The following is a 15578-nucleotide window of genomic DNA, read 5'->3' as shown; positions in this document are numbered from 1 at the left end:
AGCACCAACAAAGGGAACGGTGGTTTCATGTATTTTTACAACATGTCCTCCATTTCTTACGCATGATATTTTTTGCTTAGTTCCCATTAATAAAGCAACAGTTTTTTGAGGATTGAGAAGTAACGCGTGCTCCTTTGCCCAACTGCAAACTCTACGTAGGTCACCATTTACCATATCCACTGCCACATGAGTTTTACTTACGTCAAACGATAAATATAGTTGTGTGTCATCAGCATACATGTGCGAGCCACAGTGTTCAATAGATTGCATCATGTCAGCGGTATATATAGCAAAAAGCAATGGCCCTAGTATCGATCCCTGGGGTACCCATCTTGTTATTATAATGTCAGATGAATATTTTAGAGTCCCATTACTATCCTTGCAAACTGTGCGCTGCGTTCTATCTTTGAAGTAATTTTTGCAGTAAGTAATATATATATAGGGTCATAGGGGGCACAGTGGAACGCGGGGCAGAGTGAAACACCTACAATAACTCTGTCCCTGTCTTACATTTCGATTGTTTTTATTAACAGCAAAATTAAGAGCACAAGCGGCCATTTTTATTCAGTTTTCAAAGTAAAGTTGTTTGGGCCGCGCGTTAAATATTTTGGGAAATCGGTTTTTCGGCATTCATTTCTTATAAATTATTGTGTAATCTTTTTCGATCTAATCAAAATATCGTTGCTACTGGTAAGTGACATTTAAACTGTATATTAGGTTTGTAATTTATGATGTATTTTACAACAAAACATAAACTTAAGGTTAACCTAAAAATTTTGATAATTTTTGTTTTCATGAAATCGAGTGTGGGGCACGGTGGAACGGGGCACAGTGGAACATGTTCCACTGTGCCCCGCGGTGTTCCAGTGTGCCCCTAACCATATTTGCTTTTTCAAAAAACGCTTCAAAATGGTTAGAAACCGCATAAGGAAGGCTGAAATAGGTCTACACGACGAAAAAGCTATGAGAGAGGCTATCCAGCTGAAAAAGGAATGAACTTCAGAAAAGCGGCTGAAATGAAGAATGTGAAACTTGCGACACTCCATAGATACGTCAAGAAGAAAACAGAGTCTGAAGTTGAAAACATGGAAGATATGCGTGTTACTCCGAAATACGCTTCGCGCGTAGTGTTTTCAATGGAATTAGAAGGTGCTCTTAAAATATATTTGATCACTTGTTCGAAAATGTGCTATGGACTGGACAGCACAACCTTCAACAAGCTCAGCAGCCCAGATACAAACACAGGATCACACGGTTCAAGAACCATCAATCGACCTGACTCATGAACAACCATCCACAAAGGCACCAACTCAGATGCAACATGTCGATGAGGGAAATTTGAAAAGTCCCATAGCATGTAGAGGATACCCAAAGGCTAAAGAAAGAAAGAACACGAGGAAAGGTAGAAAACGAGGAAAATCTTGCATCGCCACTGATACACCTGTTAAAGAAGAATTTGAAAGAAATGCTGAAACTAAAAGTAAACGTAAAATAGCAAAAATATCTAAGGAAAGAAAATACCTTGACAAAGTGCAACAAATCACAAAGAATATTTTTGATGACTCTGAAGAAAATATGAGCTCTTCTGAATCAAATGTTTCAACAGACGCATACCAGGACATCCCACTATCCTGTTACGAGGCACCGAAAAAAGATGAATTTATGGTGGTCCAATTTCGAGGGAAACATATCAAATATTTTATTGGACAACTGCTTACTGACTGTGACAAAGAAAATGATGAATATGATATCAGCTACCTCAGGAAAAGTGGCAAGTTTGACGGATTTTACTTCCCTCTTGAACCTGACATGGCAGGTGTGTCCAAAAATGACATAGTTCTCAAATTATTGCCACGGATAACACAAACATCAACAAAACGACAGGCTAACATTTTGTACTTTCCACAACGCATCTTGAATGTATAATTTCCTGGATAATTCTTGAGTTTCTGAATAATTATGTAGGTATGTTCCACTGTGCCCCTAGGGGTGTTCCACTCTACCCCAGACCTGGGGCACAGTGGAACAAAATTTTGATTTCTGAAAAATGCCTGTAATTATTTTACTATGAACATTTTTTCATATTTTTTGTTTTAAATGATAAATCAAAGACTACTTAAGATTTTATTAAAGATTTTAAACTAATTGAATAAAGGTTTATTTTTCTAAAAATCGAAATACGTTTTTCGTTCCACTGTGCCCCCTCCTACCCTACCTATATATATATATATATATATATATAAATAAAATAAATAAAAAATAAATAAAAATGAATTGATCCTGCATCATATACAATGTACATTCTGTTCAAATTCACAACAGGTAAGCATTAAATAAAGATATGATTAATAAGAGGTGTGAAAGTTTTTTCTAATAGGCTTCTCCGAGAAAACTTTTCAATATGAAATTATTTTTATTAAGTCAATAGAGTTTTATTGTTGACAAAATACTTGACTCCAGGCACAATAAAACTGGAAAGCGGTCTATAAATAAGTGTTTCATATGTAGGTAATTATTTTTCCCTAGAGTACAGCACTGGTAAAGCCACCGCGTTGCCGGATCCTACGTATAACTCTAGTAGGCCTTGAGATTGTATAAAACGCATTTTTTGAATACAAAAACGACGCACCGTCAAATAATTTTTAAATTTTTATCTTTGTCATACAAGAGCAACGTTTGAATAAAAAATTTAAGATTTTTGTTTTCATGCAATTGTAAATAAGTACTGTCATTGACACACATAAAAAAATAATATTGTCTATGGTTATTCCAGTATCAATCTCACGCTTCACTTGCTTACGGCCACATAAAAGTTTTTGTTTCGCTTCTTTTCTATAGTAATATCGTTATTTCATTAAACCCAATTTCTTTATTGCGACGTTTTTATTAACATGTTTAATTGAAGTTGGTTCTTCTACTTTTCTTCATTCTACAGATGTTTTTTCAACGCGACGGACGATATAACATTTTTGTTTCTTCATTGTAGACTTACAGCCCGTGTCACTTATTAATCAAGGGAGTAGAAAGTTCATTAGTAAATAAACATATATATAGAACATGAGGACACGGATAATATTCACCCTTTTATTGATAAAATACTTGGTATTAGTTAGATTATTTGTGGGGAACCTGCGCCACTTTTTGAACGCGAGAACGCTTTTCTTTCACGCTGTTTCAGATAAATTTTTACTACAGGAATGCACCTAGGTTACTAAAAATCAGTTTAAACATGAATAATAAGGCGATACAATAACCCTTATAAATTAAATTTAAATTTTTTGAGTATCTTACTACTAAGTAATTAAATGTGTAATAATGAATTGTGAGTGTAATTCTAATTAATCTTTTTAACCAATCACAAATAATACTAATTATTTACTTGCTACAGTATATTGAACTGGGTCATCCTAATAAAGTAACAAGGTATCAAAAACCGTCCAGACTTGAAATATTATGTTAAAAATAAAAGTTTCCCTCAAAACGAAGTCAACTGATAAATTTTTCAAATGTTTCAGTACATATGTATATTGAACTGGGTTCAATATCTGTTATATAACAGAACGCTATCACAGAAAACAATGGATCTTCCCGACCCAAAGAGCGCTTTCATCAAAGTGGAACCAGGGACCCAGGAAGAGGATGGAAGTGAAATGCCGTATACGGTTATAGATTTCGACCACCAGGATGTAAAGAGGGAATGCTTGCAGTATACTCCGACAACCAGTAAGTTGTAAAAGCACGAAAATGTTTAATGATCAAATATTTTAGAATTTTTCGCGGACAGGACGCATACTTGTTCATGGCGTCACCCAATGACTAAATAAAATACGCAAACGGGGACTTCGCATACCAATAAAATATTCTGTAGAAACATTTGTTCAAAAATTGCTGCCAATATGGCGGCAGCGATTGCGTGGTGAAATGATAATGGGGTCTTGAGTCGATAAAATATAAGTGTCTTCCATTTATCGACGTTGAGAGATAAGTTGTTAGCGATACACCAATTGGGTAATTTGTTTATATTTTTACTGTGAAATTAGGTAGTCGCTAATATTGGATGATTATTAGTTTAATTTGATATTATCAGCAAAGAACAGAACTTCTACATCGTCGAAACAACTTATCATGTAATTAATGTTTATTTACCTCCAGAATTTTACTATGATTTGTCTCTAAACCATAGGCTTTAATTAATTATTACAGTATGCATTTAGAGATTAAAGATGACCTATTACATCGCCTACGAAACACGTAAGTTGTATACATAAATATAAAGGGTTGAAAAAAAGTAACTTGTCTTTGAATAAAATAAATAATGCAAACACTAAGTACAAAAAGGTTAAAATAACCTTCTTCGAAAACTGAATGTCATATCCATTTTGTCTTGTTGGCATTAATAATAACAGTAGTTCTACAGCGTTTGCCCATTTAAGCAGTTTGTTAGACTGTCTTTGCATTCTTGAATACCTATTATGGAAAATTATAAATTTTTTTGATTATTTTATCACATTTTATTTTCAATTCTTACTGATATATATATATTTTTTTTTGTTTAGAAAACAAACAGTCATTTATATATTTAGCATAAGCAGCAATTATTTATAAAATTAGACCAATAATGTTCCATTAATTCAATAAGTTTATATAATTACATATCATCTGCGTTAAATAGGAAAGAAGGATGACTAATAATACGTTTTATGTCGCTTATATATAATGTAAACAAATGAGGCCCTAAATGGGAACCTTGTGGTATCCCTGAGGGAATAGTTATAATTTGTGACATGTTACCTTTTAAGGCAACAGCTTGACTTCTATTTTTAACATAAGAAAACCATCTCAGAAGATTTCCACATACACCGATTTTCAAGAGCTTATTTAATAGTATGTAGTGATTTACTTTGTCAAATGTCTTTGAAAAATCTGTGTAAATGGAATCTTCCTGTTTCCCACTATCCATAGAGTTGAGAACAAAATCAGTAAACTGTCCTAGATTCGATTCAACAGATCTGCCTTGAAAAAAACCATGTTGGTGGGGGCTAGTAATAATATTTTTGCATAAGTTAAAAAAGTTTATCATATTCGATTTTTTCCAAGATTTTACTTAAGAAACATAATTTAGAGATAGGTCTATAATTTTCAATATTATGTTTATCCCCTTTTTTAAAAACAGCTGTTACAAATGCTTTTTTTCAAATACTAGGAAATACACCTTCTTTAAAAGATTTTATTAAAAGCAGTGTTACAGCAGTAACTAGATTTTCAGCACAATTAACAATGACAATTGTGTGTAATTTATCACAACCTGCACTCTTTTTTGTATCAATGTTTTCTAAGGTGTTTTAATACTAAAGGTGCAGTTATATCAATTGCATTGAAATTAATTGTATTCATGGTATCATCATGAATTATTTCGACATTATTAAAGGAAGTATTAGGTACTAGTAGTTTTATCACATTAAACAGATTGGAAATAATCATTAAAAAGATTGCAAATTCCCTGAACATCACTTGAGAAAACGTTTTTATGTTACATGTTATTGGGTGATTCAGAAATTTTTATTTTTTTATATTATTTTTTTCATAAAAAAAATTACACATTATATAATATATCATTAGTAATTAAAATACCTATGTGTAAGTAAGTTACAAGTATTATTAAGTATGATCATCGATAATACCTAAATTATTTAAATATATTTATCTTAATTTATAGGTACATATATATTGGAAATTGGCCTGTGATTTTTTTACTATGGTGTGATTATCTGTTTTTTTACAATAAATCTCACAAAACTATATTGTTGTTCTTCTGAAATTTGGCTCGTGTGGATGATTAGTTTATGAAGTGTCCAATTAAAGGGCTAAATAGTTTGGCATGTTTTTAAAAATCCGTCACACGAATTCGATTCACGCCTGGTCACTTAGAATTTTTCATACCTCCGCTAAAACATTCAATTTGATTATAATTTGCTCTTGGTTGTACATTTAATGTGGTAAACCTTCCTTCGAGTATTCAGATACTCGAACCTCACATTCGTCTAAGCATATCAACGTATATCATACTTGCATATTGTTTTTCTGTTTCTTCAGATAACATTAATGTTGAAACTTTACCCATCAACGCAGAACCAGGATCCCTAGAAGAAGACGGAGAGATAATTCCTTATACGGAAATTGACATTGACCTTCCGGATGTTAAAAAGGAACGCTTAGATCGCTTTCCAAAAATTACCCAGACAACAGGTAAAATTTATGTTTTCCGTTAAGAAAAAAAATTCATACTCTTTTATTTTATATTCTTTTAATGTTTCTATGAATCAGTAGCACTTATTAAAATTGATTTGTAAATTTTTTTCAGACTTATCGACAGATCTGAAAACGCATCATGTGGAAAAACGATTATCTTGTACCTATTGCAACTATTCCTGCTCTTACAAGTCAAAGTTAGAACCTCACTTACGTATCCATATTGGAGAAAAACCTTTTCCATGTTCTCGAAAGAGAGATTTGACGACACACATGCTGACTCACAGTGGAGAAAAACCTTTTTCATGTTCATATTGCAATTATTCAAGTTCTCGAAAGACAAATTTGACGAGGCACATGGTCACCCACAGTGGAGAAAAACCTTTTTCATGTTCCCAATGCAATTATTCATGTTCTCGGAAGGGAAGTTTGACGACACACACGTTGAATCATATTGAAGAAAAACCTTTTTCGTGTTCACATTGCATTTATTCAAGTTCTCAAAAGACAAAGTTGACTAAACACATCCTGACTCACAGTGGAGAAAAACCTTTTTCATGTCTTCACTGCAGTTTTATATGTTCTCAAAAGAGATATTTGACGAAACACATGGTCACCCACTGTGGAGAAAAACCTTTTTCATGTTTACATTGCAATTATGCAAGTTCTCGAAAGACAAATTTGACTAAACACATCCTGTCTCACAGTGGAGAAAAACCTTTTTTATGTCCTCACTGCAGTTTTATATGTTCCCAAAAGAGATATTTGACGAAACACATGGTCACCCACGGTGGAGAAAAACCTTTTTCATGTTCCTACTGTAATTATTCATGTTCTCAGAAGAGATATTTGAAGAATCACATACTCACCCACAGTGGAGAAAAACCTTTTTCATGTCCTCACTGCAGTTATATATGTTCTCAAAAGGGGTATTTGACGAATCACATGATCACCCACAGTGGAGTGAAACCTTTTTCATGTTCCCAATGCAATTATTCATGTTCTCGGAAGGGAGATTTGATGACACACATGTTGACTCACAGAGAAGAGAAACCTTTTTCATGTTCCCATTGCAATTATTCATGTTCTCGAAAGGGAAGTTTGACGACACACATGTTTACTCACAGTGGAGAAAAACCTTTTTCATGTTCACATTGCAATTATTCAAGTTCTCGAAAGACATATTTGACGAGGCACATGGTCACCCACAGTGGAGAAAAACCTTATTAATGTTCCCAATGCAATTATTCATGTTCTCGGAAGGGAAGTTTTACGACACACATTTACTCACAGTGAAGAAAAACCTTTTTCATGTTCTCAATGGAATTATGCGTGTTTTCGGAAGGGATATTTGATGACACACATGTTGACTCACAGTGAAGAGAAACCTTTTTCATGTTCCCATTGCAATTATTCATGTTCTCGAAAGGGAAGTTTGGCGACACACATGTTTACCTCCAGTGGAGAAAAACCTTTTTCATGTTCTCGAAATCGATATTTGAAGAGTCACATGCTCACCCACAGTGGAGAAAAACCTTTTTCATTTTCCTATTTTCTCGAATAGAAAATTTAAAACATCACACACTTACCTATACTGGAGAAAAACCCTACACATATTCCGATTGCAGCTATTCATATTTTAATTCGTTATTTCGTTAATTTCATGCCCGTAGGGCCTTGCTGCACAAGTAAGAATAAAATTTTGACATGTTGCCCAAGTTAGAATATGAGAAAGAAATAGTAAAAATATGAATACAATAAACAAAAAATACATACATGGTTTGAACACGAATATTATATGATCTTACATTACAGTTGGGACACTAATATTATATGTTCTTACATTACAGTTGGGACACTAATATTATTTTTTCTGAAATCATAGTTGGAAAACGAATATTATATAAATTTAAATATTGAAGACAATATTAGTGATTTCTAAACGAAAATCTGAAACAGAAAAATCAGAAAAGGAAACGGTCACATCTGGGACAAGGGTCCTGGGTTCGAGTCCCAGATGTGACCGTTTCCTTTTCTGATTTTTCTGTTTCAGATTTTTGTTTAGAAATCACTAATATTGTCTTCAATATTTAAATGTTACAATTTGAGGTTTTACTCAATAAAGTTATTCCGAAAAATAAAAATTATATAAATTTTTTAATTATGCGTTATGAAAGATAAGAATGAAGTTCTAAGAAAGATTCTTCTATCCGGTTACCATTACTTTGTGATGGCTGTCACATCACTTTGTTAATGCCATCACTAGATCTCAAAGGATTCGTCAAAAGTGCAAATGCAGCGAATCTCTGGTAAGAGACATTTTCATTGCAAATATGAGCTCAAATTTAAGTCACATACCTCAACGTCTTCTGCAAGATTCAACACTATCGCTACAAAAAAAACAGTGGAAATTGCGAGAGACTAATCAGCATAAAAGTGCATCAGGACAACCACCTTCTCAAAGTCAAAATGTCAACAGTCGTTCGGCAAGTCAAAGAGGGTCAAGTCCAAGAGGATCAATTCATTATGTTCGTCAAGTCGTCAATTCAATCGTCACGGGTCACCGTCGCAGTCATCATCACCTTCAACGTCAAGTGGGCATAATCCCTGTGGAAGATGTAATCGGCAACTCAGATATAAATGTCCAGTCGTCAATGTCAAATGCAGGTCATGTAATTCTTTTGGTCACTTTGCTAAATTTGGGTGCAAAGATAATAATCGTTGTCGCAATAATGTCAGAAATTTAAATTTACAAGCATCAAAACCTAATGATAAGAGTGCTTATTACGTTGGAACAAGTCAATCATGGCACTTAGATTTACTAATTAATAATAGAATTTTAGATTGTATTTTGGATACAGAGGCTGACATAAATTTCATGTCATTATCAAACTTAAAAAAGTTAAATTTATTTAATTCTATATTTGTAATAAGCATTTACTTTGTGGTTCGTCATTATTTACAATAAAAGATATAAATTTGTTTTAGACCACTTTAATTTTAATTGTTCTCTACCGGTTTTGGAAGTACCCTTCCTTCGTCAGGAGAATATTAAACTAACCTATGATACAAAATATTGACAGATATAAACACAAAAAAATATAATTAAGGTTTTTGAGTGGGAGGTTAACAAAGGGGGATGGGTAATTGCGGGAATTCCGGCAATAACAGAGCGGTTTACTGGAAATATAGCTAGAATGGGACTAAACGATAAATTAATGTGGTTATTCAATATTGTGGAAGAAAATAATCTTGACAAGCCATATATTGCAAGATATGGAAGAGTTGTCGAACAACCGGATAGGTTTTGTGATAGGTATATGAAATGTTAATGAATTTTGTTTTATTTTATTGATTATTAAGAAGAGGGATGTCACATCACTATGTTAATGCCATCACTATTATTATTGTCAACTGTTGATAGTGAATCACAGTATGTGTATTGTCAGCCAGCAAGCTCGCATCTCTAAAATTTCTCCTGTATATCAAGTCTAAATAAAGTAATTTAGATTATTTTAATTTATAACAAGATTTTTAATTCCAGAAAAAAAAATTAAAATAACATTTTTCACTTAGTTAACTAGAATTTTAATTCTATTACATTGTGCTACAGTAAGATGTTATTCACTTTCAATGTGTGTTATCGTATATGTCTTACTTTTGAATGGGTGTTATCTGTGTGCTATATTGTCTTGTACTTTTGAATGTACGTAATAGTATTGTCATTTAAAGTGTTAATGTACTTAGGACGCTTTAGTGAGTTCTATGATTGTATGTAAGAGTCTGTTATTTATTTTATATAACGGGAGACTTATATTGTATTTTGAGATAGAACCTGCAGACAAGCAGCCATGTGGCAGCTTCGTGGGACTATCTATACATTTTCTAAAAAAAAAATGTAAAATTTTCAGTCAATATAGAATATATTAAAAAAAAAAAAAAAACAGTTTAGTGTTCAATATATTGGCCCAAAAGATCACATGAAACAATGGCATTATTTATTTTATTAAAAATTACAACTTGGTTTACATTTTATTTAGTAAATTTACATTTAAATTTATTTTTGTACATTAGTACACAGTAATAATGTATTTGTTCTGGTATTTCGTTCAAGGCAACGAAATGTAATCTTTTCTAATAGAGCTGGTAGTCAATAAGGCAGTTCGTTGTTGTGAACATTTTTTTCACGGGGTTAAATAGTTTTTTTTTAAAGATCAAAATACTGTGTTGTACCTACATGAAACTTGAATCAGTTATCGGATAATTTTATTTTTTTTCTGACAGATTATTCAATACATTCACCTGTTTAAAAACATTTCGACTCCATGAAATAACAAGGTAACGAATGCAGAATGCTTTGTTTCTTCTGTAGAAATAAACATCTTCTAGTGCATACTAAAGGAAGTCGAATGTGTTTTACTATTAATAAATATAATATGACCTAAAAAATGAATAAATTGTTCATATATTCTTAGCTTCTTTAGATGTGAGATAATATATTTGGTTGTTAGATAATATCCTAAGTAAGCGTTTGACAATAAGCAAAAAATTATATGGTAATCATTGATTAATTTCGACCAATGATATGACTGCTTTGATATCGATGAATTCTGAAAATCGATTCCTTTTTTGATGATGTTTCAAAACGATTGTCTCGGACTGTGTGATCATTTTCGAAATTTTCGATTTGTTCATGAACATTAACATTGTAACGTCATTGATTTTTATCTTTTGAATATTTTTAATACCACAGTTGCAAGTAGGTACCATTATAGGCTAATGGGCCGTTTTCGCGAGATTTTGTTAGAATTATATAACAAAATTAATATGTGTGACTTGCTCCATCTATGATGTATCTATAAACTAAATAAACGTCAGTCGATTTCCACCAACCTTGCCGTTTTATTAGGTTATGGGCCCAGGGCTATAACTCGCGTTAAATCAAAGTTTTCCTGCGTAAAATACTATTTAATTGGACAATCAGTGACCAGTATATCATACACTCTATAAAAACAGTGTAAATCGCCGCAATAATAACTGTTTTTTTGTGATCGACAATCTGTTACCGCGTTTTCGGTGTGTTTTTTTTTCAATATGGCGGGAAGTTACATAGTGAATGTACCTAAATTGAAGGGACGTGAAAATTATGATGAGTGGGCGTTTGCAGCTGAACATTTTTTGATGTTGGATGGTGTGGATATTCACAAGCCAGAATCATCTGATTGTACATGTCTGGATAATAGAAAGGCAAAAGCTTAACTTATTATGACGATTGATTCTTCAATTTATGTTCACATCAAAAATGAGCAAACAGTACAAGATGTATGGAAGCGTTTGAAGGCCCTATATGATGATTGTGGCTTCACTCGTCGCATCAGTCTACTTCGTCATCTATTCGACTAGAAGACTCCGAGTCAACGGGTGCCTATGTAACGCAAATGGTTGATAGTGTTACAACTCTACTTAAGGGAAGTTAATAATTAATATTATTCAGGTAAAAGATAAGAAGGAACGAGTACAAAAAAAAAGAAGTTACTTCATATCGAACACGATTAAAATTTATTTAAAAAAATGTATAAAGAAGGGTTAGTCTTAATCTAGCTAAATGATAGTTTTAAATTGTAATTCTTAAAATTAATTGTCCTTTTTCTTAATCCTAAATTATTGTTCATTCAATGTCTTAAAAGTTGGGTCACGTTACGAGATAAATATGCAAAAATTGTTTAGGCACTTCCCTTTACGATGATTCTGGAACCACGTACTCCACGTACGCACTTATCACTGATAAACAAAAGCGGCAACTTGGGTTGGTTCCGAAGGGCGGAATCAGTTCAGCCTGGGCCAAGGCTCCGAAGGGCGGAGTCGGCAGGCAGCGATTTCTGAGAGAGCAGCTTCCTGGGCGGAAGTCTGGCAACCACTTTGGCTTCCTGGGCGGAAGTTCGCGGGGTTACGGGAGGAGCCTCGGTGACCGCTCCAAGGGGGAGGGCAAGAGGTTTCTCGGCGGACGCGAGATGGTGACTCCTGAGAGGCGAGAGCGTGACTGTCAAGAGCTGAATCAGTTGTATTCACCCGCGCAATCCGGCGACTGTGGCACGCCTGTGGTGCGGTGCTGGAACTAAAGTGGTTCCGCTTTACACCACTTCGGTACGTTGGTTGAGTCCGTGGCGCTGGCATCGACATTCTCACCGTAGTCGTTATTATTATTTTAAAAGATGCTAAAATGACATTTGTACAAAGCTTTCAAACAATTACAATATAGCCAAGCCTTGGGCGAAGGTTTTTATTGCCGGGTCGATGGCTTAACGATACACCCATTTCAGAATTACTACTTTATGAGGGTCTAGAGCTAAATCTGCCGACTGATGGGTGTATTTCCAAGTTGGCTTTCTATTTTTTTATTGAGGGACCGATGAAACTATTGACAAAATATTTAGGTCTAATAAAATCTGAACTGCCGCCTCCATCTGCGTGTAAAATCACAGAGACAAATGTTGGAGCACGTGTTCGCTTTGGTCTTTCTGTGAATTCAAGTCATATATATACCTAGGGACATATCAATAGGTACCGGATTCCAGATCACCATCAATGAACCACTCACTAGATCAATATCTTTGGGTTTTTAGTACTGAGCCCATGGGTCCTAAAGTTTGCCATAGGTATAAGTCTGTTCCTGAAAAATATACGTCACTACACGACATACTCACCATCGACTAGGATAGAAACTATATAAAAGGCGTAACCATAGACAATATAATTCTCATTCGGAGCCAACGCCATTGGCTAGCCTAAAATCGGCCAATGACAGCGGTCTATAAACATGCATGAAGTGCGCACTGGTTTGTGGAAAATATACGTCACACGTTAGCCATAGAGATTACCGTGTCTTTTTTCTGACCCACTTTTTTCTAGTGATGGGAATGATCGAAATATTTATATAATCGATTTTTTTTAACCGAAACATCAAAAGAATCGAATGAATCGCTCGGAGTGCGGGAGCAATAGCTACGGACAGGGGCAAAAATTTTTCCGTCGGGGGGGGGGGGGGGGTAAGATTCGAAAATAGAAACTCGAATATCAAGACTATTCCTATCGTAAAAAAAATTGTTTGCATATTCCGGTTGTAGTTTATTTTCATTAGTATGGCAATATTTTTGGTAAGCAGGTACTAGCGAAATTTCAATCACTAATTTTCATTCCTGGCAATGATTCCCTTGTTGTCTGCTAGCAACATTAGTATTATTCCTGTTAGCCCCAAATTTCAAATATGTATGCATATGCAATTAACATTTTTATAAATAATTAATAATATTCGAATATCTACATACGTACAATTAAAATAAATTATTATACAAGTTTTTTAAGTACAAAGAAAAATATTTTCTGAATTTCTTTACGTTATTTAGGGGGATACGACAGGTACTGTAAATAAGTCAGAATTATTTTTGGTTTTTGGGGAATTTCCCTTTTTTCGAAATGCACCTAGTCACTTTTGCGTCAATATTAATAAAATCACATTATTTTATGTTATTTCACTTGAAGCTGCTATTACAACGCTGATTTATAATGAGATCTGGAAAAAAAGGTTCGTGGTGTGATAAAAATTATTATTAAGTAAATAAAGTTATTTTACTACAGAAAGCGTTTCATTTTAATTTCTAACTAAGAGACACCGATGTTAATTTCATTCATGTTAATTTCAAATAAATTAAATATATTTGTTCGTAGCAAAGGTAGCAGATATATTATGTTTATATGAACGAACACATGTCACTTGATGAGTTTAATATATACTGAATATTGTATACTGCCCGAAGAAGCTACGGTTGTAGTGAAACCCGATCAGCATTAAATATAAAAATGGTGTTTGCTAAGTTATTGGTTTATTTTATTTTAAATATACACTACCCGAATGTCCCGAATAGATGATACATAACCTAAAAATAACATAGGTAGGTATTAAACCTTCAATTGTGAAAAACTATCACCATGAAAATCTTTTACACATAAACTATACCTACTGGAAACGTAAATCGTCACCTAAAAGTATTAATTCATAATTTACAATTCACACACGAGGTTGATTATAACATCAACATGCTTCAGTAGGCAGCCAACAATGTACTTATAAAATATTTCGTTTGTCAAGCAATCTGAGATATTTTGACATCTCGAAATATAACCTCTCGAATGTGAGAATCGATTTGCGTTTTCGAACGAATTCTGACAGTTTGAAAACGATTGTCTTGGACTGAACATTCAGTTAAAATATCTACAAAAAACCAAAAGCTATGCTTTAGTTTATAAGAAAAGTGATTATTCATTACATGGTTTTGTAGATGCTGATTGGGCATCATATACCTTAGATATAAGGTCATATACTGGGTTCTGTTTCATAATGTCAGGATGTGTTATATCTTATGAATCTAGAAAGCAAAGAACAGTTGCCTTGTCTAGTACAGAATATATGGCTCTATCCGAAGCTTGCAAAGAGGCTATTTACTTAAATAACTTATTATCTGATATGATAGAAAAACATATAAATACAGTGGCATGTTTATATAGTGACAGTCAAAGTTCTATTAATTTGTCTGTTAATCCACTGTTTCATAAACGCACCAAGCACATTGATGTACGACATCACTTTGTCAGAGAATGTGTATTTGATAATGAAGTTAAGCTTGAATATGTGTCAACTTCCAATATGCCAGCTGACTTGTTAACAAAAAGTCCTTGTTCGAATAAACATCAAAAAATTTTAAGTTCAATGGGCATATCGGAAATTTAAATCCATTTTCATAATATTTTTTGTTAGAATGGTATTTAGTTTATTGAGTTACAAGAGGGTGTTAGAATTATATAACAAAATTAATATGTGTGACTAGCTTCATCTACGATGTATCTTTAAACTAAATAAACGTCAGTCGATTTCCATTAACCTTGCCGTTTTATTAGATTTTGGTCGCTAGAGGCGCTATTGTTCTACCGGTCCAACTTTTGGTCGCTAGAGGCGCTATCGTTCTACCGGTCCAACTTTTGGTCGCTAGAGGCGCTATTGTTCTACCGGTCCAACTTTTGGTCGCTAGAGGCGCTATTGTTCTACCGGTCCAACTTTTGGTTGCTAGAGGCGCTATTGTTCTACCGGTCCAACTTTTTGTGTTTAACTGTCAGATCCCATACATTTTTAGGCCGTTTGACGCAATTTAGTGTTTTTAAATATTACAATAATGCCTGTTGTAGTGTTCCTATGTGTAGACATAGGGGTGTTTCCCAAAGATAGAGACTTAAAGGGATTCATTCCATCAGACGTCTAAAATGGGCACCGACTCCTA

This window comes from Hesperophylax consimilis, chromosome 17, assembly GCF_061612785.1.
Source record: "Hesperophylax consimilis isolate HC1 chromosome 17, BYU_Hcon_1.0, whole genome shotgun sequence".
Taxonomy (NCBI): Eukaryota; Metazoa; Arthropoda; class Insecta; order Trichoptera; family Limnephilidae; genus Hesperophylax; species Hesperophylax consimilis.
Note: the sequence above shows the minus strand (reverse complement) of the source record.